A 24,423-nucleotide genomic window follows, 5' to 3' on the forward strand; every position below is an offset into this window, starting at 1 on the left:
TCCACCAGATTTTGGTAGAAAGCAAACTAGAGTCTTTCCAGTTAGCAGTGATGCATTTTAAAGCTATACAGATGAATAAATCATAAAGTCTAGCAGAGTCAGATGGGAAATAAGTTGTAATGGCTATACTTCCTAAAAATATGTTAACAAAGGAAAAGGGCACATCAACACAGAAGATACACTTAAGAAGCTTCCAAATTTCCTGCCAAAATTTAACAATAAATGAACATTCAAAAAACATATGCATATACGTGGCGGGAGCTATGCCACATGACCAACATTTTGCATTATAATTCAGATTAGAGTTAGCCAGTTTGGCCGGAGTAATGAATGCTCTATGCATGAAGAAATAATAGTGTTGTGAAATATTTGCTGATACCGATATTTGTTTGATTTTAGCAAACAGACGATGCCATATTTCATCTTCAAACATGAAGCCCAAATCAAGTTCCCATTTCAGACGTATAGGGCAAATCTTAAAAGTTGAGGTGAGCATATTGTATATTTTAGAGGCTCGAATTTCACCAACTATGGTAAGGTGCATTAGTCTAAGAGCATCTGGAGTGAGAGTGTCATTGGAAAATTGGGCAAGTGCATCAAGGCAGGAATTAATTAAGTTGTTATAAAATTGAAAGTCCTTCTTAGGAATGTTAAATGTGATAGAGAGTTGCTGGAAGGAAAGGATATACGGGTCATCTATAATGTGTTGGATGAATCTGATACCTTTTTGAATCCATGTTTTGCGGTTGAGGATCTTATTATTAATTACTATGTTCTTATTATGCCATAATAGTGGGGAAAGATGTTTATTTGGGGTTATAGTGTGGGGAAAAAGAAAGGTTTGTAGAGCTGAGATTGAAGCTTTAATAGGGTCTAAAATCTTTTTAGACGAATGTTTAAATATGTATATATAGTCCGTGATGTCGTGTGGTAGAACTACTTGTTTTTCTAATGTACACCAGGTCGGGATATCAGCGGATATAGGATCCATGAACCATTGACGAGACTGTTTTATAAGAAATGCATAGTGATATGACTTAAAGTCAGGGAATCTAACTCCTCCCATATCATAGGGGGCTTTCAGTTTTGTCAGAGCAATTCTTTTACTTTTTCCTTTTCCCCAAAGAAAATTAAGTAGAATAGAGTAAATGGATTTGAAAAAGGAAAGGGATAATGGGACGGAGAGAAGTTGCAAATAGTATAGAATTATGGGAGTAAGCATCATCTTGATAGTATCTAAGCGCCCCCACCAGGAGAGGTATAGTGGAGACCACTTGGATGTTAGATCCTTGAGGGTTCCCAGTAGTGTTTCAGTATTGAGTTTGATCGTATTAGGGATAGTTGGGGCAAAACGAAGACCTAAATATTTGACAGAGCTACTGCACCATTTGAGGCCAAAAGTGACAATTGTCATGATGCCTACCTCCAAGGAGCCAGACAGGGCCCGGCACCCTCAGAGGCAGGCAACATGTATACTAGGGAAGTCCCAGCCACCCCAGATAGGGGCTCTTTGGACTCAGTCCTGGCGCCGTTGGCGTCAGGCTCATAAGGGATAACAGTCCTGGCACCATCGGCGCCAGGCTCATACAAGATATGGAAGGAAATGTGTTTGGTGCAAACTTACCTGGCAGACCATGCTGCAATTTCCTTACCTGGCAGATCATTCTACAACTTCCAGATGAAAAAGGAACTACTTAACCACACGGGTGTGGCTGGTGGCAGGATACATACCTTCAGTGGAAGGATACATACCTGGGACTACTTGAAAGGCTATTTAAGCCACGCTCAGACAGCAAACCACGCTTCGTGTTGTTCTGCTCATAGCAGCTGGACGCTCACCGTGCCTGCTCCTGCTCCAGTCCTCGACCACGCCTGCCAGCATCCTGGAAACACCTAAGGATAGAAAAGGGAAGAAGAAACAGGTGAAAACAAACCTTACCTGTTAAAGCTGCATTCTGGACCCAGCGCGCCAACGTTCCTGCAAAAAGACATCATTTTAAATACTCACCGCGTCGCATACATCTCGGCGCACTTCTCTTACCTGCACGTGGCGCCTTCGGCTCTGCGACGCCCCTCCCGGTTCTCCTGCAGCATTCCAGCACCTACGGGGAGACGAAGAGAAGAAAGCAAGGTGAGAAGGGGAAAATAACCAAGAAGCACTTACCCGCCAAGCTAATTCTTCTTACCTTCGGGTCGATGCCATTCCTTGGGCATTTCAGCACCCCGGCCCCTATGGGGAAAAAGCAAACATCACATTAGTGAATGCAAGAACCGTAGCAAACAAACTATTTTAAACTTACCTGCTTACAGGTCGGACTCAGCTTCTGCTTCGTACCGGCTCCATTTCTTCGGCATTCTCGAACTCCGGCCCCTAAGGAAAAAGAGACAGGAAAAGACAATAGTGGGCCTACACCAAAACTCACCTGAAATCAGGTTTTCGACAAAACCGCCCTCAGCCCGGAGTCTTCCATTACCTGCAAAAGAGAAGAGGAACAGTTTAGACTCAAGCTTGCCATAAACATTTACGGTACTTACCGGAACAGACAAGCAAACTCGAACTTACTATCCAGTGACGTAACTGGATCCCAACGCGCCCCTGCATCAGAAGCAGGATGGAGAGCTCGCCTTTTCAATCCCTAAGATGAGTCTCCACAGGGAATTACAGAAGGGTTGCAAGGAGGGTGAGAAGGGGAACGGGAGATCAACACAAAACCTGCAGAGTATTAACCCTTCCATTTCGCTCACAGAAGGGTATTCATCCGAGCCAGACAAGCCGGATTTGGGAACCCAGCCCACTCCATCTTCAGGGTGCTGAACATCTCCTTCGAAGAGGCCACTGCCGTCCAGACCACGCCCGTGCCTCCGTGGGAACCAGGTGAGCGTTACAACAATATCATGTTTAAGGCAGTATGGATTTAGTGGCATAATTTCTGATTTCTGCGTATTTAATTTATATCCTGAGACCTGATCAAATTGCGATAATACACTCAAGAGGTTGGGAATGTGAATTTTAGGGTTTTTAATTAATATAAGAATATCATCCGCATATGCGGCTATTTTATTTATTGAGGCACCGACTTGAATTCCCGGGATGTTTTTGTTAGATCTTATTAATTCAAGTAGTGGTTCAAGAGAGAGGATATATAGTAATGGGGAAAAGGGGCAACCTTGACGCGTTCCCCTTAGTAAGGGAAAAGAGGAGGAAGTTTGACCATTTAAGAAAATAGCGGATTTGGGGGCAGAATAAAGAAGTTTAACCACTGAAATAAATTTTTCACCACACCCATGCCAACGTAGAGTTTGAAACATAAAATTCCAGTCAACACGATCGAAAGCTTTTTCCGCATCTAATACAATGGCCGCATAGCCTTGAGTGTCTTTTTTGTCATTGGCTGCAAGGTTGATGGCGTTTAGTAGGAGTCTTGCATTAGAGGATATGTTACGTCCTTTTACATAACCTGTTTGGTCCGGTTTAACTGGACTTGGGAGTGAGGATTCGATTCTATTGGCAAGTATTTTGGCAAAAATTTTACTTTTAATATTGGTAAGGGAAATGGGTCGATAGTTGCTAAGAAGAGTAGGGTCCTTTTTTACTACTTGTTATATTAATGCGGTTTATATCTACTATAGTTCATATTATATTCGTAAGTGATTTTAACAAATGATTTAGCTATATAGAAATACTATTACAAGTGACCAGAATCATTTACTATGTCATTTCTTTGTGGTTCATGTTTTATTCAAAGTCTGTAACTTGTCGATATCTGTATCAAACTCAATATTTAAACAATAAAAATCATTAAAATAAAAAAAATATATATGACAGGGTCAGAAATAAGCAAGTCACGACTTGTGAATACCCCGCGCCTGTAGCGATCAGGAGCAGGGACACGAAGGGTAGTGTGCACATGTAAAAGAGCATCCCATTTGTGGGTTTGGGATGCATATTGAAATGCACAGAAATGCCCCCTTGATTGCACATATGTGCAAAGGGGGTGAAAGAGGGCATCTGAACGTGTGCATTCACAATGTGCGCATTCAGGTGGCCTTTGTGGATTGAGAATCTTGCACACATTGTTTATAGGTGTGCAATAGTCATTCTATCAATTGTGGTACTGGTCTTGTGTATTGTCTAACATACAACACCGAAGAGTGAATACATGAATAAGCTTTGAAATTGTAATAAGCACTGGCATGGGTTCTGGGCAGCCTTCGGTGCTACTGTTTTGCAGCCTGGTGTACTGCTACAGTACTTTCTACTATATTCCCGTATCCTCTTTTTTGACCAATGTCATTAAAATGATGTCCATACTGGAGGCGCGTTTCAGTGTCCTCCTCATGCGTCCCATGAATCAGTGGATTACTGCTTGAAGTATCCTAAAATGGCATGGCCTGTAACAGGATGAGGGATGAGGAGATAGCGGCCTTATTACTTGCTGGTAATGTTCTTCTGTCCCACTCTTCCTCCTCACAGTCCCAGTGTTCCACACTACCCATTGGCCTGTGGTCATTCTTAGTTAACAGCTTGATATTGATATGAATAAGATGAAGGGAGACCTTTATGTCTGGCCAGGGGCTGTAGCTTGTGTTAGGGAGATTTCTCACACAAGTGCAAAATTCACTCTACCTTAGAGCCCTCCAGCTCTTTTGCTATATTTTGGGGCTTTGAACTTTTCATTTTCAATGTGTTTTACTTTTGTGTTCTTTGGTTTTGGAGTTTTAAAACAACTCCATAGGCATCATCTTTTTCTGTGTGTCATACAGCACCTTCAGTGCAGTGGCACAGGGGTGTCTTTTAGACTCCCCAATGTTTAAATACCTTATCTGGGACTGATTACCATCTCCCAGAGCATGTAAAGTTAAATTGGCTTTACTGCTCTTTTTAAATTTACTGACCCAGCACACACCATCTTCCTAGAGAGTGCTGGAGGGGTAGCCTAGCTTCCCCTGAGTCAAAACACTTATGTAACAGTCAAATGTTACCTTTTCCTACTTTAAATGGCTGGTGTCAGTGGTTTAGATCAACTACCGTGATTTTTCCTGACCGCTAACAATGGTAGCTAAAAATTGCGTCCGCCATGTTTTTCAATATGGCGCCCCAGACCTATCTGTAAAAACAGACTCTGGTCATCTTTTTTCGCCATTTCTTTTAGGAGAAGTCTTTCGTGTGTTTGTCTCTGCGCGCCAAACCAGGTTTGGTCCCTTTGTTCATTAGCCTTCGGTGGACTTCAGTACTGAAGCCCTCCTCTGGCACCTGAGAGTCTGGGGTGGACAGGATGTGAGGAAGGTGCCCGAAACTCCCTGTGCTTAGTCTCCTAGGAGACCTGAATGCACTCTGGCGTGATTGGCTGGCTGACTGTCTGGCAAGGACAGCCACCCTGCTGTGTGAGTGACAGCCAGGACGGAAAGAATGGGGGAAAGCTGTTTAAAAGCAGGTCTCTGGGACTTGGAAAGCAGAGTCGACCACTGGAATGAAAGAACCGAAGACGAGCTGAAGGAAGAGGACTGCTGCAACTCCTGGACGACCGGTGAAGCCCTGCTGAAGGTCCAAATTGCCTGGACCTCAAATCGACAGAGAAGCCTTTCAAGGTTAACTTCTTCCCTTGAGTTTGGTGGGAACAACCAACTCATAAGCCACCTGGACACCATCCCCATCTGGTTGAATTTTCATCAGAGTGCTGTTGAAAACCGGATAGCCAGAGGGAAGGAAACCAACTCGTGGTCTTTAAGGCACTCACACCTTAAACCACGTCTTGCTAAAGCTTTTGTCCTCATCCCTGGGCAGTTCAGGAACCTCCTGACAGCCTCCTTCTTGTCCCCATGACTGAAGCTCAGGAACAGCAAGATCTGCTCGAACTGCCAGGAACAACTGCCTCAGCTACAGCTCTTCTTCATTAACAAGGTACTTTGCAAGCGCGGTCCGTAAATCTTTTGCGGCCATAGAAAAAGTGCGTGAAACTTTCCTCAACTTCGAAGTCTTGTCCTTCCCTAAACATTCATCAAACTTTTCCCCTAGCCAAATTCTTCTAAACTCTGTGGCAAAGACGTTTTGGTTACTACCAGAACTGTGCTATTAAATACAAAGACTCTGAACCATTGACTTTGGCCCAGGCCTGTGAGTTGAATTGCTGGTTGTAGTTACTGAAACCCCTTTGCCCTGCCTATGAATGCATTTGTGCTGTTGATTTGCATAACCTTGTCTTTTTACCCATTTTAAAAGCATATGAAGTGCCATTTTGCTCCCACTTCATTGGAGAGCTAAATTTGTTCATTTACTTGCCGGTTGTGTTTTTGTGGTTTATTAGTGTGTGATATTGAGCTGCTCTTGCTAGTGTAATGTTTTCTTAACTAACTGACTGAGTAAATAAATGTATATTCTTTTACCAAGAAACATTGAGTTAGTGTCATTTGAATCACTGTATTAGTTGGCCCTTTGTGTAACGTGTGCTACTGCTCACTTAAACTCTTGAGATAAGAATCACTTTTGTGCTCAGCCATCGCTACCACTTCACTGTGTAGTACAGACTTGTACCAAAGGCGAAATTGTGCTTACACTTGTAGTCCTAATTGCATGTAGTGTTCCCAAAGGGTGATTTTGCCTAACAGCTTGTTTAAACAAAGTATAATTTAAAATATTGTACTTGATTTTAGAAAAGTGTTTTTTTTTGTCTGGGGTGTTCAGGAAAGATATGTTTGCCCAGGTGAAGACTAGTCTGTTGAAGGATAATGGAATGGGAGGTTATATCATAGAAGAATTAATCGAATACGCATTTGACAAATTCTTTTCATCGGATTTTGCTGTGAATATATGTGGGGTGGGTAATCGTTCTAATTAAGATAGGAGGAGGTCAGTGGGGCTGCGTGGGGTCTCCCCCTGCATGTATTTCCGGCCAACTTGGCATAAATAAAAGAAAATCGGCAAATTTGTATTAGTTGAAATCTATTTGATGAAATCACATAGAACCAAGCATAACTACGACTCAGTGTAATTGGGCACTCTGCACTCGTGCTACAATGCTTGGGCCAGTGGTGATACTGACCCTATTTTGTGGCAGTAGATAAAAAAAAACATATGAAGTGGTTTGTTCCTACTCTTTCTTGCACTATTCTACGTGTTCTCCCACTCCAGGGGGATCACGTAACTTTGACTTTACTCTTTGCCCCATTAGTACTTTCAGACCAGCATTACAAACATGACTCTTTTTTTCAGAATCCAGCATGGTGCATTCAGTGTTTCCATCCACAATCCTACACTGTGTTATGCTGGCGTGGCAGCATGCAGTGTTGCAGTTCTTGTGTGTTGCACTGGCAAATTGTTACACTTTCTCATTATGTTTTGGAGTAGCTAAAATATGTCATTGCACCAGTGTGCATGATGGTAAATCCCAAAATACATTTGCCCCATTTAATTAGAAATGTCATCACTGGCCCTATTGCTATAAAATCCTGGGGTCGCGAAAGTGATTTCATACTTCTTCATCAAGCAACAACAACTGCTTTTTTACAACTATAAAACCATATATAGGTGCAAAATTAACAAACAACAATAAAATATCATGGCGAAGATAGAACATATGCATAGGCAGGGGTGGGCTTGGAACCAAAGGTGGCTCAACCGACCCAACCCTTTTCCTATGGAAACATTTGGAAATACCACACAAAAGATGCCCAGGGTGCAGAGGCCTACCAGGAAATCTCCAGAGTTCCCTTTAGGCTAGTCCATCCCTGTGCATAGGGGCCGTAAATTGAGGCATAGGGGTAACCACTGTCGTCTACCGTCAGGGTCTTTATGTCTCAGGTTCAACGTATATGCTCAGAGCAACATTTTTATCTAATTTGCAATTGCAGTCTCACTTTTAAGGTGGCTATCCTCTCAGTTCAGTTAGCTCTCCGAGATGTTTAGCAATCAAAGAAAACGTTTACCCTATTTAGGGTTAATTAATGTGATGTAGTTATCATGCTGGTCTTTCCATGAATTCCTTGCTGGGACCTGCAGGTGAAGGGCGGTGCCCAAAATGCCATTATTTGCACCTCACTCATCCTCATCTCAATAAATAATTGTCCCCACTCCACTCTATTGAAATAAGATCTCTCCTTCCCCAAACAGTAGGGGAGTGGAGGCAGCTGCATAAGTCGTGTTGTTTGAGACCATTGCCTTTCTGGTCTTATGTGAGCAATGCAAGGAGAGAGGACGGCATGCCACCATCGCTTGCCACCGAACCAGGCTGTGCCACATTGGTAATTTCCAGTCGCTTCTGTCTTTGCCAGTGTCTAAGACCAAGGATGGCAAGTGAGTAAGTTGAGCAAATGGCCGAGGGAGGTAAGCAGGGCTTGTAGGGGCACGGCACCCATGTTGGTTCCACCATCCTTCTCGATTCCACTGAATTGTTTTTGTGTTACCAGTGTTGGAAGTGGGGAGGAGAGACATGGCCCTATGCCCTGGCTTTTACAGGGGTACCCTTTCAACATTATTATTGGAAGCAGTGAGAGCATGGAGGCTTGGGATAGCCCCTGGTATGCCCTCACCTGCCCTGTAAACTCACTTATTCTGGTGCCATGAACCTTAAGGACCCTGTTATGCTGCACTACCTTCTGCCACCACCAATGTTTTGTAGCGTTTCAGCCTCTTTTTGAGGAGGAGCGAACTGTACTTGTCTTTTTACTTTTTTCCAACCCTCTGCTCGAGCCACTAAAGATTTGAAGAAGCCGGTGGAGTGGCCTTTAGACTAGATCAAAAGGCATTGTTGTGGTGCTTTACTCCTTACTTCCTTTCTTAACTCCTTGAGTCTTGGGGTGCCCTGAACTGTGGATCATTGGTCCGGACTTTGATCCCAACATTGTCCTCTAGTTAGTAAAGGTCCTGTATATGAAAGCTCCGTGAAAGAAAATGCATTGTGAGCTAAGGCTGAGCTTGCGGCACAAGAAACATTTCGAGAATCTGAGCAAGAAAGCATTACAAAGCTAGAATGGGGCACACAGTTAAATGCACTATAGTTTCTCTAGACACTTATCCTCCATGAAAAACTCCAGTCCTATCAAAGAATACAACATTCAACAAGTTTAGAAAGTAATGCTACTGTTTGTGAATGTTGGGAAAGGAGGAAAGGCCAAGTCAGAATTAAAATGGAGTAGATTGATTGGGATTGAGGTATTGATTGGGATTGAGGTATGTGTAAATTGGGTCATGAGTGGCCTGGTGGTGTGGAACCTCATGAATCAGGTGGTGCAGCAGAAGGGGGTGGTGGGGGCTGGGGTTGCAACCATGCAATAGCTTAGTTGCTTGGAGGTATAATGCAGTGGATAGAGAAATACTTAGAATGTTGGAAACAGTCAGGAACTGGTTAGGTTGTGCAGGCAACATTTATAGTATTATCCTCAATGACCGGATATTCTTAAACTCTAGTGAGGGCATTGTTGTATTGATTAAGCTTGTTTAGCTTTGTAACAATAATAAGAGATAAAAAAAAATGCCTTGTTCACTAGTTCTTGAAAGCTGCAGAGACCATGAGAGTGGACCAGAGGCACACAATGGCCAGAAAAGGACTGAACAACAGCATCGGGGCAGAAGTTGTATGTCCGTAAATATGTTTCTTGCCTGCTATCAACTAACCTCCGAAAAGAGGTGGTAGAGTGGGGATTGGCTTGAAAGAGCAGAGATGAATGGGCTTTTGGTTGAGCTGCTGGAGGGTCACAACACTGGTCTGGGACCTTCCCTGAGATCCCTTTCTTATATCAGTGTCCTGCAGCCGACGAAAAACCCTAAAGCTGTTGTCTCCCCAGTAGATGCTGTCCCCCGGTGCTGTGTCCCCCGCTGGTGAACTGTCATCCCACCTGGACCTGCCTTCTATCCCACAGAACTGCTGTCCCCTGAAACTGTCACACTGCCTGGAACTTGTTTTCCATTGAACTAAATGGTGTTCCCCTTCCTGAGGTGATCAGTTTCCATCTTTCACAAGCCTATCTATGTGCAGTGTCTTTCCGGGGTCTGTGCACTGTCTGCGTTTTCTGATCGTGTGTCCTCCCACAAGATCTTGCATGCAGGCCCTCCCATTCTTGATCCTGTGAGCTGCCCCTCTTTTGAGCCTGTGGGCTGTCCTCTATCCTGAGCTTGCCGAATGCCCCCCTTTGCCCATTTGCCTTTCTGGCCCACTATGTTATCCCTTAACCGTCCTGCATTTTATCATTCTCATTCAGAAACAGACCGTGGTGGAGATCCAGAAGGGCAGGGCTTCACTGAGCCCTTTGAACTCCCACCCTACTGGCCAGGGAAGTGATTTGAGGAGCTTCCACACCCCACCAGATTTCCACATTTTAAAGCTCTTAATGTGCTTAATAGTTCCCATAATGACACTGCAGGGTGGCTTTACGATGTACCCACTGTTATTAATACACATCTATTCGATGTGTCTGCGGTTGCAATTACCTTAAAGATGCTTAAGGCTAGCAAGAGTTTGGGTGCCTGTTATTTACCATCAGACATATTTTTTACTGGTGAAGATATCTCGGATCCTCTCTGAACTCAGGTCTTTAATGCCATTGTGAGGTTAGAACAATCTCCTGTAAGTTGAAGGAAAGCCATCTGTGAGAAGGGGCACACAGTGGCTCCTAACAACTACGGGCCGCTGGATAATTCTTCCCAAATGTTTGGTGGAATGGTATTTAATAGACTTCAAGATTGGCTAGGTTCACATGAAATCCTTACTGCATCACAGCTTAGCTTTCGGGCTGGTTTCCCTTAATCTGTATTTAAACACAGCCAGACCAGTCCATACGCAGAAAGAAAATCTATATGTCGCATTCATGGACCTTGACTCTGTAGATGGATAAAGCTATGGTCCTCCTTGCTGAACATGGGTATATTTTTTTTATAATATTCCATCTGCATGAGCACAACTCTGCAGTGGTTAAATATGCAAGAGGTGGTGGTTGTTACGTCTTGAAGTGAATGTGCGCATGCGTGAGCCTCGTTCGGGGCCACGCATGCGCGATACGAATAAAGACGGTCCGTGCGGCAGTTGCCGCCCGGACCCCGAAGCTACAGACGTGTGTGCATTGTCTTATTGAATGTGTGCATGCGTGTGAGTGTACGAGGCGGCCCGAGGCACGGCCTTCACATTGGCGACGAGGACGGATGCAGTAAGGAGGGTATTTTGACACGTGCAAGCATGTCAATCACGCATCTTTTCCTTTAATGTAGTCTGGACCCGACACAAGTGATGGTGGGCACTTTCACTTTCAGTGTGTGAGGCAGTAGCGGCCCGCGAGGGTGCTCGTGCGCTGCCCACGTACCAAAGAAGGTAAAATCTTCAATTTTTGGAACCCATGCGGTCCTCTGATCAGGAGGACTGCGTCACAGCCGGTGGTGGCAGATTCAGCGCAGCAAGATGCTAGAAAATACATCCAGATCCTGACAAACAGCCAGTGGCCAGTACCAGAGCTGACGCCCAACACTTTGTAACTGTGGACACATTAAGGTACGTCAGTGTATGCCCTTTTGAGTCAGGTTTGAGGCCTCCATTGTAAAGGGAGGTGCCTGTGCGACCTGTGAAGATGGCTGACAGCGGCGGTGAGGTGCCCATGCCGGTGAGAGTAGCATGACGTCAACAGGGATCACTACCACCCATGCAGGAGTTTGACACCTCCGGCCCCCCCTCCAAACTGGGCCCCAAATGGCTCTTGTGGATAAAGAAATTGGACATGTTTTTTAGAGCCACAGGGGAGGATGATGACGATGCAAAGGTTGCCACGTTGCTCTACTCGGCAGGTACGGAAGTTCTGGGGATATATGAATCCTTAAACCTGCAAGTTGTGACCTAAGCGGCCGTCAAAACAGCGCTGCACAACCACTTCATTCCATTGTCAAACGTTGATTTCGACAGATTCATCATGTGCGGGGAGAAACAGCACGACGACGAAGCCCTGGACCAGTTTTGTGCACGCCTGCGACAATTGGCAAGCACATGCAGGTGGGACAACGAGGAGGTAATGATTCGCAACCAAGTCATCCAGGGCTGCAGGCCCAGCAAATTGCGAAGGCAGATTCTGCGGGAGGCAGGCATGACATTGACACAGATATTGGACAATGGTAGGGTGCATGAGCTCGCCGAGAGCAAAGGCGCGGAAATGTACGTCGTAGTACGCCCGTGCAAATGTGAGGAAGCATTTGCAGTGGGAAGACAAACCCCATCCATATCACGCTGGAGCCAGAAGCGTCAGGAGGCATCACCCACACAAGGCACCCCAAATGTGTGTCAATACTGTGTGTATGATGTACGATACACAGAAGAATGTCCGGCAAAGACGAGAGTCTGGGGGAGATGCAACACGCCGGGTCACTATGCGAGGATGTGTCGTGCGGCTGCACCAGTGACTACACACAGAGGACCAGCTAGAGCAGGTGGAGGCGGTTTCAGGAGACAACGAAGCATCGCCACATTAGAACAGGACGCTCAGAGGCTGAACATCGCAGAAGAGGAGGAAGAAGATGAAGAAATCTTCTTTAAATCAAATCTGGCCACCGGGACCAAGAAAAGGAGGCAACCCACATGTGTCGTGGACGTTGGAGGTACCCCCACACAAGTACTGATCGACACAGGGGCCTCTGTGTGTGTTTTAGCCACTGCACATTACAAAGCCATTCAAGGTCCGCCGCCGCTGGACGATTCCAAAGCCAAAATATTCACTTTTGGGGGACACACACCTCTACCGATCCAAGGTGTGTTCGTGGCGCCCGTGACCCAAGGGGCTCAGACATTCAAACCACGTTTCATCGTCACTGACGTCAGTCCGCATTCACTGCTGAGCTGCGCCGCTTCGGAGGCTTTGAACATTGTGCATTTCGCACTGGCAGTATACCAGGTGGACATTGACCAACTGCTGGATAAGTTCTCAAGCATTTTCCAGGGAGTGGGAAAATTAAAAGCAGCCCCAGTGCGACTGCACATTGATGAAACAATTCAGCCCACAGCACTGAAGCACCGCAGAATACCCTTCCACCTCAGGTCACAGGTTGAGAAGGAGCTTCAATCACTCATCGAGATGGACATTATCGAGAGAGTAGAGGGACCGATCCCCTGGGTCTCGCCTATTGTCGTGGTGCTTAAACCGAAACAACCCGGTGCCGTCCGCATCTGTGTGAACATGCGACTCCCGAACGCTGCCATCAAGCGAGAACACCATATCACGCCGACGCTAGACGACATTGTGGGTGAGCTGCAGGGGGACAAAGTCTTCTTGAAGCTAGATCTGAGGTTCGGGTATCACCAGCTAGAACTCCACCCGGACTCTCGGTATATAACAACATTTACCACCCATGAAGGCCTCTATCAGTTCAAACGCCTCAGCTTCGGCGTATCGTCCGCTGCGGAGGAAGTTTTCCAGAACGCCATAAGAGGAGCGCTAGCAGGCCTGAAGGGAGTGCTCAATATGAGTGATGACATTCTCGTATTCGCGCGTCCCAGGCTGAACACATTAAGCATCTAGAGTTGACTTTGCAGCGGCTGAAAGAGTTGGGCCTTACCCTACACCGCGGGAAGTGCGAGTTCTTCAAGGATCGCATCGGATTCTTCGGGTTCATCTTCCACGCCAGTGGGGTGTCACCTGACCCGGAGAAAATCTGAGACATCCGTGAGGCTGCGGCGCCCCAATCCACCACGGAGGTGCACAGTTTCCTTGGGATGGTCAATTACTGTGGACAATTTATTAAAGGCCTTGCATCCCTATCTGAACCACTCCGAGCCCTGACCAAGAACAATGTTCCGTGGACTTGGGAGAAGAGAGAGAAAGAGGCATTTCTTGACATAAAGAGAACACTCTCTGACCAAGACACGATGGCATACTTTGACCCCACTGCAGAGTCGGAGATAGTTGTAGATGCCAGCCCAGTGGGGCTAGGAGCCGTTCTCATGTAAGCGGATGCCAGAGGAGGCATGCGCCCAATTGCCTATGCGAGAAAAGCACTTACAGACACCGAAAGGCGCTACTCGCAAATCGAAAGGGAGGCGCTAACGATCTTGTGGGGTTGCCGGCATTTTCGCCTCTACATTCTAGGGAAACCTGTAATAGTGGTGACTGACAGACCATAAACCACTGAAATTGATTCTGGCGGGAGTGTCGTTGAAGCCCCCACCACGGATCGAATGGTGGATGCTTGCACTCATCGAGTATGGGGTCAAACTGGTGTACAGACCCGGGACAAACAACCCAGCCGACTACTTATCCCGCCATCCTAACTGCGAAAGGGGTCAAGGTTCCGGTGAGCTGGTGGAGTGTCAGGAGTTTGTCCACAGCATTGTGGAAAGTGCGATGCCAGTGGTACTGTCGAGGGAGGTCGTAGCCAAAGAATCGACTACGGACGAAGTATTCAAAATCATACAGGCAGCCATACGGAGTGGAGAATGGAGAGAGGTGCTCAATAACAACACCCGGCGAGAAGACAGAGCACAGAGAGACCTCCAAGCTCTTTGGAAGGTACAAGATGAGCTCTCGCTCTCGGACAATGGACTACTACTGCAAGGGCGACAGATCGTTATCCCGCAAGTGCTGAGAACAAGGGTTCTGGAGCTGGCACACACTGGTCACCAGGGTGTTGCCAAGACCAAGGCATGACTGAGACCAAAAGTGTGGTTTCCAGACCTAGAAAGTCTGGTGGAAGGACACGTACGGAGATGCATGCCATATCAAGCCACGAGTCCTGTAGACAGAGCTCCACCGATCAGCTCAATGGAAAGGAGTGAAAGTCCCTGGGGCACTGTTCATGCGGACTTCGGATCGACCAGGAGGGGCATGTATTTCTTGGCCGTAGTGGACCAGTGGTCGAGGTACCCGGAGGTGGAGCTAGTGGACTCAACAGCAAGTGACCACACCATCTTGGCACTTGACAAGATTTTCGCAACTCATGGCTTCCCAAAGATCCTGTGCTCCGATAATGGGCCACCGTTCACAGGGTATCAATCTGCCCAATACATGAAGGAGAGAGGGATTCAACACCAAAAAGTATCACAACTCTGGCCCAGGGCCAATGGCGAAGCGGAAAGACTCATGAGAACATTGAACAAAGTTTTCCGAATATCAGCCAACGGCGGAGGCAAACTAAAGAAAAATCTATTTGAGTTCCTCCGAGAATATAGAACGACACCCCACCAATAGACAGATGTCGCCCCGGCCGAGGCACTGTTTGGACGCTGCCCCAGGGTGCTCATTCCGTAAGTTGACAGCCGCGCGCCAGGAGTAATTGACGATGACAAGGTCCGACAGGAGAGAGCGGCCCACAACGAGAAGGAGAGCATGAGGAGAGCCCTACAGGAGAGGGAGGTAGCCGTAGGAGATTCTGTACTCGTCAGGAATCACCGACCGGAAGGAAAATTATCACTCACATATGAGCCCCAACCGTGGACAGTCACCCACGTAAAAGGGACTATGGTCACTGCCGCCAGAGAAAGAGGGACGGTCACCTGCAACAAGTCCTTCTTCAAGAAGGTAGAGGTCCGACACCGAGAGGAAGAGCCAGAAGAGCTTCCCCTGCCAGAGGACCAGGTAGAGGTCCCCAAAGCTGACGTGCCAGTGGACACCCCACCACGCGATATGACACCGCTGCCGACCCCAGGGAGTAGCAGCCGGTAACCAACGAGGTAGGGTCGCAAACCACCCATCTGGTTCAAGGACTACGTCCTGGACTCAGGAGACTGAGTCGACGACCGAGCCAAGTCAGCAACCGACATTGGGTCAAGTTTTGAAGTTGTTGTGTTCAATGTTGTTTTTCTGTTTAAAGAAAAAAAGGGATGTTACGTCCTGAAGTGAATGTGCGCATGCGCGAGCCTCGTTCCAGGCCACGCATGCGCAATACGAATAAAGACGGTCCGTGCGGCAGTTGCCGCCGGGACCCCGGAAGCTACAGACGTGTGTGCCGTGTCTTATTGAATGTTTGCATGCATGTGAGTGTACGAGGCGGCCCGAGGCACGGGCACGGCCTTCACAGTGGTGTAACTTCTCCAGGTCAAGCTGGGAGGGTAATGCAACTGGGTTGCCTGCCCTCCTTCTGTTTAATCTATTTACCAACCCATTGTATGCGACACTGGGTGCCAGCCACATCAACTGATGTTTCACATATAAACGGCAGCAAGGTTCCCCTGCTCTCGTATGCAGGTGAGTGTGATTTTATTTAGAACAGCTAATTCCCTGCAAAAACGTATTAACACCTATACATCCTAAATGTGGGAGGGGGGCTTGCCTGTTAACATAAAGAAATCTGAAATCCTGTTATTTGGGAAAAGATCTCTAGACAATCATTGGATCTTTCACTCAGAAAAAGCAACGATCAAGAGAGTAGGAGAGTACTATCACTTGGGCGTTTGTTTTACTGATAAACGTAGAGGTGCAGAATGTCACAGATAGTCAGGGGTTTATTTGTATTCGCTAAAAGCTATAAGGTTCAGGCTCTTCACATGACGCTTCCTACATATGGAGCTAAGGTCGCAGCTAAGGCCAGTCGCACTTTGGGATAGGCCTGTGGGACTACCAAAACCTGGCCTGCTTACAATTGATTGAAAATAACGTTTACAGAAAAGTTCTGACCCTTTCCAATGCTGCCCAGTCTTTGGAATGACCTAACAAAAATCTCATTGGTGCACACCCTAACTTGATATACCTAAACCAACCGTTACATTACTAAACAAACATAGGGTGCAAAGGAGAAAATGCAACCCTGGCACTAAGGTTGGAGGTAAAACATGAACACACATTTTTTTATTTTTGTTTTATTGGTTAAAAATGAATTGAATGGATTCCAAGATGGCGGCCGAGCCGGGCAGACGGGCCGCGACAATAAAGAAACAAAATAAAGCAGACGCCGAGCCCTCCAAGACGCGCCTACCTCCCACGGGAGAAGAAGAAGGAGAGAAACTCCTCCGAAGCGTTCACCTCGGAAGCGACGGAGTGGAACTCAGGACCCGGCCCGGGATAGCCTTCCCGCCGGCGCCGAGGCCCCGACAGAGCAGAGATCCTGAGCCCGCCGATGCGTGTGGCGCCCTCGGAACAGCACCCAGACCTCCTCTGGAGAGAGACCCAGCGGAGAGACGAGGGCCCATGTAGAGGACCCAGCCCCGCCGAGACGCCGGAGGAACGAAGCAGGCAGATCCCGGAGATACCACAGCCCCAGGCGAGAGGAGGACTGGACGGGGGACAGGCCGCACGGAAGAAGAGGACGACCAGGCGAGAAAAGCCGCACGCCTGACCGGCGCGGGAGAGAAGATTCCAAAAGCGAGTAGCAGGGAACAGCTGAACGAGCGGTCCTTCCGGACCCACAAAACCAAGTACGAGGCGGGGGGGAGAGCCGGGGACAAGCGGGGAGGGTGCCGCCCCCCCCAGACACGGACAGCGAAGCCGCCCCGGCACTCCGGGGCAAGAGGCGAGGGGTGCCTCCCCCCACCCCGAAACTAAAAGGGACCGAAAATAGGAGCCCTGCGCTCCCCCCCTGTCCCCCAAAGAAACAGAGACACGGTCTCCCTCCTCAAGGCACCCCCGCCCCCGAAGGCACAGAAACAGGGAGGAAGCCCCTCCCTAATACCGCTAAATCAAACCAAGGGGGGTGCCTAACAGCCCATCGAGGGACAGACCCCCAGGCAAACTTAACAATACCAAAACAGTGAGACCCGAACCCGGGGGAAGAATCCACATAAGACCCAAGAAACAAAAAATGGGACATATACCAATACAACACGGAAGAAGCGGAGAGGCCCAATCAGAAACTGGGGGGAAAGCGAAGCGACACAACTCTAAGAAGCGCGCCGGCAAGGATCAATACACATGTCCAAAGCCAGGACGAGAGTGGGGTCTCAGGCTACGGCGACAAACAAAAGCGGAGCTAAACAGGTCCAAGATCTGACCCATATTTGGGGAATTGGAAGTGCAACGCCAAAGCAAATGAGTAAACAAAAAAATAAAGGGGGAGACCCTATACAGCGAAACGAAGACATATATATGGCCTCAAGAGACGACATGAAATCCTGGTTTAAAGAATTTCAAGACCAGTTCATGGCCTCAACACAGTCGCAATTTGACAACATGAAGGGAGAACTGAAACAGGCAGTCCAGGAACTAAAGAAAGACATCGAATCCCTGGAAGAGAGGACGGACAACCTGGAAAGGACGGTCCAGAACTTGGACGAGAAGTCGCTCCAGCAAGCAGAAGCACAAGACCTCCTTGCACGTCTAGCGTTGGAACTGGAATTACAATGTGAAGATTTGGAAAATAGATCTAGAAGATCAAGTATACACATCAAAATATGCCGGAGACAGTAGAGGAAAAGGACCTTCGCACAGCAGTACAACAAGTTTTTCAAGACATTCTAAAGGACGACCCAGGGGAAGATATTCTCATCGATAGAATACACAGATTAGGCCCTCGGAGAGCAGGGGACCCCGGATCCCGCCCAGGAGACGTTCTAGTGGCCATGACACTCTACACACAAAAGGAGCAAATCCTGAGGAAGACCAGGACGTTAGAACACATAAGAATGAACGGCAAAGAAATTCTGCTGTTACAGGATTTAGCACAATCCACGCTCAGAAAGAGAAGAGAAATGAACCAGCTTACCAAAATCCTAACCGAAAAACAAATCCGTTATAAATGGACATTCCCCTTCGGCCTCTTATTCACGTGGGAAGAGAGACAACATCGAATCACGACATGCGAAGAGGGCCTCAAGATCATGGGATGCAACGAACATGAGTCAGAGCCCACAACAACGAGGGAACCCCGAAAACAACAAAGACAGCCGAAGGGATGGCAAACGGAGAAAAGAAAAACAAGACTCCAATCACGCAACTCGGAGTAAAATATGCTATCCTGGAAAAAAGAACCTTATCGCAAGATCGGAGAGAGAGGCAATTTAGGCACAGATAATCTAGCCTGGGCAGGTGCCTATCGGAAAGCGCGGCAGAGCCCCGGGACAGCCGAGGAATCGATGTCACTAGCAGGGTTTAGGAGCCCCTGCGAACAGATTCCCTGAGAAATTAGAGGGCATGGAGCGAAGGCGCAACACCGGAGCAACCATAGGGCCCAGGGCCCTCCTCAGGGACAAAGTTGGGGGGGTGGAAGGGTGGGGGGAGGAGAGGGAGTTCAGGGGAAAGTTGGGAGGGGAAAAGACTTAAACACCGGTACGGATGCATACCACAGCGACCCACAGGATAGTCCCAGTAAGAAACTACAGGCATACATGAAAGAATGGGGCTGAAAATTCTAACATACAACATCAGAGGGCTGAACACGCCGGTGAAGAGGAAAAAAACCGAACACTTCCTACACAGAGAGAAGTTCGACATAATTTCACTCCAAGAAACGCACATTCAGAAAAAGAGAAAGAATCAACTCCAAATAAGAGGCTACAAACAAATCATACAATCCAACGACGAGGAGAAAATGAAAGGAGTACTCATTGCCTTCGCGAACCACCTTTAGGTCCAAATCATAGCAACATTAACAGATAAAAACGTCCGCTTCGTCTTTGTACAGACCCAGATAGACAATCGCAAACTAACCATTGCAACCCTATACGCCCCAAATACGGGTCAGGAAGGATTTATCAAAGACACGGTCAACAAATTGGAAAGCTTTGCAGAAGGAGAAGTGATCCTGTCAGGCGACTTCAACCTAGCTTGGAACTTAACAGAAGACCGATCGAATCCTAAAAACTCCCATCAGGGTTCCCCATCACCAACGCTCCAACAAGCAATGCAGAACCTGGCACTAGAGGATGTATGGAGAAGACTCGGAGGCTCAACAAAAGGATATACGTATCACTCACATGCACATGACACAAGCTCCAGGATCGACTACATATGGGCTACCGGAGCCCTAGTCGGAGAAATACAAGACATCGAAAAAGGCATAATATCACTCTCAGATCACGCACCACTATGGATCACCCTTCACAATCGGCGAAAACCATCAGGACTATGGCGCTGGATGCTGCCAAGAGAAATAATACAAGACACAGTGGCTAGAGAATCAATCAGAGAAAATATAGAGGAATATTTTGAACACAACGATACCCCGGAAGTCTCCCCAAGCACCACCTGGGAAGCCTTCAAAGCAGTGATAAGAGGCCGAATAATATTGTTGAAAGCACAAAAAGATAAACTCTCATACAAATGGGAAGATGAACTCGGGAAAAAACTGGAAGAAATAAGAGAAGAAATGACCAAGAACACCTCCAGGAAAATAAAGAGAGCATATCGAAACATCCAGAGCCAGATAGACCTGATAAGGACCAGAAGAGCCGAAGCGCAATTACTGCATATAAAACACTGGTGCGCAATGAAATCAAATAAAGCAGATAAACTACTAGCATGACAATTAAAAGGCAGACGGCAAGAGCAAACCATGAAAACCCTGATAGACGGACAAGCAACTAAGAAAACACAGACAAAAGACATCAAAGAAATATTCCGAGACTACTACCAGAACCTGTACACCTCTCAATGCCCGAGCAAAGAAGCCCAGGGGGCATTCCTATCAGAGATAACTCTCCCAACAGTATCACAAACAGAAAAAGAGGCTCTCAACTAACTGATCACAACAGAGGAGGTGGCGAAGGCAATACGGGACCTCCCGAAGAATAAAAAAAATGAATTGAACCTTTAACAACATATCCAAAAAAATCACATCAATTAGATAATTACCCAACAATAATAAAGAAAAAGAAAGAACATTTAAATATTGAAAACCTCCCAAAATAAATGATTCAGAACAAGATTAGCATTCGAGTTCAGTCATTGCTGAATCAATATAAGACACAACTGCATTTACAGTCGAAGTGGTAGATCCTGACAAACAGTGTTTCCACATAACCTTAGCTGTTTCAGGGCGTCACAGATCAACAAAACATGCTTAGTTGTTTCTAGCACAGACTCATCTTTACAGAATCTCCTCGTCAAATTTAAACGAAATCTCAAAAAGTTTTGATCACTCAGCCTTGCTAGAGTAAATTGATAGCTATGGAGCCAGACAGCCTTGCTTTTTGTGATCTTCCTTAAAGTGACTTAAAACGGAGTATGTATAGAATTCCGTCACTGTATTGGCCCAATCTGCTGCAAAAAAGCCCTTCTTAACTTTATCTGGGTTGCCCTTAAGATCACATTCCATAAACCCTGTTTCTTCCCATGACAAAAGGGGTAGCCCCCTGAGTTCGGATAGAACTTGAATTCCCCCTGCTCACATGCTTCACCAAAATTACTCCATCAAGGAATTTGCTGAAGGTAATATCATTTTCCTATGAAAAGATCAATATTGCCAGAGCGCTCTGGCCTTCAAGGAGGTAATACGCAGTTTGTTATGGATAATTGCATGCGGCACAGACGGTGGAAGACAAAGGACTCTTATCCACATTAGGGCTTCCAGAAATGGCAATTTATCTATCAAAGCCGACTCACATATTTCAATCCTGTGGAATAGGTTTGAGTCGTAAAGTGGAACACAGGTATACGTGTCAACCATGGGAGCCTGAAGGCTAGATTGCGTGAGCCACGAGCTCGGCTACATACACAATTAGTATGGAGACTCCTGATATCTTAAGTTGGAATGTCCGAGGCCTTGGCAATTATGATATGATATAAGTCATTTATAACTCGCCTGTACACAAGTGTTTCTAGGCGTGACAAGAAAAGGGAGTGATGACAGAGGGAGGACAAGACAAACGATCTTACTAGGCCTTTTGTCATTCAGCTCGTGCAAGTGTGAAAACGAGAAGTGCAAGGGGAAAGGGGGGGGAGTGCAATGGTGAGGAGAGGGGAAAATAGGGCAGCAATGCTCTGAGTAAGTGCAGCCAAGGCAGCGCAACTCTGTGCAGTGCAAGGAGAAACAGTTACAGCCCCTAAGTGTGTGGTAGGCCCAGAGGCAGTGCAACAGTGATTGATAAAAAAGAGCCTGGTACCCAGAGAGACTCTGAGGGTAGCCAAGCAACCAGTCGGTACAGCAAACAGGTAGGTCAGGTAGGTCCACAGTGGAGGGAGAGAGAGAAAGCAGAGGAGAAGAGGAAAGTTCTGAGTTGCTTCCGGAACTTCAGGTGGTCCGGCTCAAGTTTGAGAGGGGCAGGGAGGCCATTCCAGAGGGAGGCACTTGCAGACGAGAGAGATTGGCCCCCCACTCTGCCTGGAGAAGCGGCTAACCCTTAGAGAGTTGGAGGTAGATGAGCGAAGTGGTCGAGAAGTAAGGTACTTTGGAAGAGAGCATTGTATGTAGTGTGGGCCCCGGCCCAGAAAGCCTTGTGGGCAATGCAAATGGTCTTGAACTTCATTCTTGCAGCCACCGGGAGCCAGTGGAGAGATTTCAGGGCTGTGAGATACGGTCCCTGGGCTTGAGTCTTCCCAGGATACGTCTTAGAGTCCTGTTCTGGATTAGTTGGAGAGGGAGGAGATAGAGGAAGGCAGATTGAGAAAGAGGCTGTTGCAGTAGTCCAACCTACAGAGAACCAGGGATCTGGAGAAAGTGAGCTTCTGGGGGAAAGTGAAGAGTCCTTTTGAGGAGGTGCAGCTGGGCTGGTAGTGGGACTTTTTGGCGATGTCCGAGATGTGAGGAGAGAAAGAGAGAGTGGAGTTGAAGATGACAATGTTTTTTGCCTCGCAGGAAGGTGATCGAAGAGGGCACAAGGCGGGCGGCCAGAGTAAGAGAGGTAAAGCAGGGGAAGTGGTCCCAATGAGAAATATATCCATCTTACTGGCATTAAGGCAGAGATTGTTGGAGGTTCACCAATACTGAATATTGGATAAACAGTCAGGAATGAGCGAGAGAGGAGAGGAGGCTGAGTGGAGTCTGAAGGAAAGCTGAGTGTCATCCGCAAAACACTGAAAGTTAGAGGAGAAGGTAGTTATCAGGTGGGCCTTCAATTATGCGAAGGAAAGGATGATAATATCCCATGTAAACAGACATGATGTTCAAGTTCTATTCCTACAAGAAACTCAAGCACGGGGGAACATGAACACTCCATTTGCTAAGAGCTGGGGACCGGATAGGTTCTACACGGACTACGCAACACAATCCAGAGGGGTGATGACGATTATCCACGAGAGTTGCTTTTAAATTAACATGCTCACACATAGATCCAGAACTTCATTATGTGATACTATACTTTAGGATACTTAACAAGGAAATCCTCTTAATCAATTCATATGGGCCTAACCTGTACGACACGAGATTGTATCTAGCATTGTCGGAAATACTACGAGAATACCTGTTTGTGCCAATTGTGTGGGGCGGGGATATGATATTGAACTTGGACCTAGACGTACTGGGGTGGCACCCAGGCCCCTATCTTGGGCGGCTAGTTGTATCCTTGATTTGCTGAGGGAACTCCGTCTGCATGACATATGGCGTACCCTACACCAGAATGATAAGGGGTTCACATACTATTCCACGGTACACAATATGTTATGCAGGATTTACTTGTTTTTTGTCTCTGACCCAATGGTAGGGTTGGTGAGAGGCGTGAACATACTCCCCCGCAACTACTCGGAACATTCCCCGATGACGCTCTCCCTGTCATGACCGCTGTCTCCAAGGAGTCAGACCCAGCCCAACATCCTTGGAAGCAGGGTCACAACTTCCATTCCAGGCACCAGCCGGTCCCCACAGGGGCCTTTTGGACCTTGTCCTGGCGCCAGTGGCGCCAGGCTCATAAGGGAACCCGGTCCTGGCACAGGAAGCGCCGGGCTCATATTGAGAGGAATGGTGCTTGGGTGGACCTACCTGCTGCAGACCATGCTGCTCACTTACTTGTAGGATGATATCCTCATCCATTCCTGGCTGGAACTACTTTACCTTCTGGGTGTGGCCAGCACCACTCTCTGGGACTGGATACTGGAACTGTTCTGGAAGCTGGAACTTCTTTCTTGTCTGGGCGAGGCTGTGGAAGGAGACACCTAAGCACTCCAGTGGCCTATTTAAACCACACCCGATCAGTGCAACGTGCTTCGCGTTATTCTGCACTAGCAGCAGGACGCTCACCGTGTCAGCTCCAGAGAATCTTCAGCTTCTGCATCTGTGAATAAGAAATCTTCAGTCTTACCTCCCGGAAGATCAGTCTTCAGTCTTCAGCAGCGTCTGAAAGAGAACAAGGACACCAGGTTAGGACAAGACAAAACCAGCGCAGCACTTACCTCGTCCATCGGAGCATCCTGAGGCCGCGTGCCGCACTCTTCATACTCCGGCAATCCTGCGGAAACAAAGGACATTGGTTAGTGAACCTCCGTGATTATTCTGCTCACCTGTGCCACGTACGCCTCGATCTTCGTCAGGCGCTGTTTGTCCGCACCTGCTAAAACAAGAAGGACATCATTAGGGGCACAGTACGCCATCACTACTCACGTGCCTTCTAGCTGTCATCGGCTTGCCCATTCTCCGGCACGTACCTCGGCGTCCATCTCCACGCC

The sequence above is a fragment of the Ambystoma mexicanum genome, chromosome 9 (assembly GCF_040938575.1).
Source record: "Ambystoma mexicanum isolate Mex_15411 chromosome 9, UKY_AmexF1_1, whole genome shotgun sequence".
NCBI lineage: Eukaryota > Metazoa > Chordata > Amphibia > Caudata > Ambystomatidae > Ambystoma > Ambystoma mexicanum.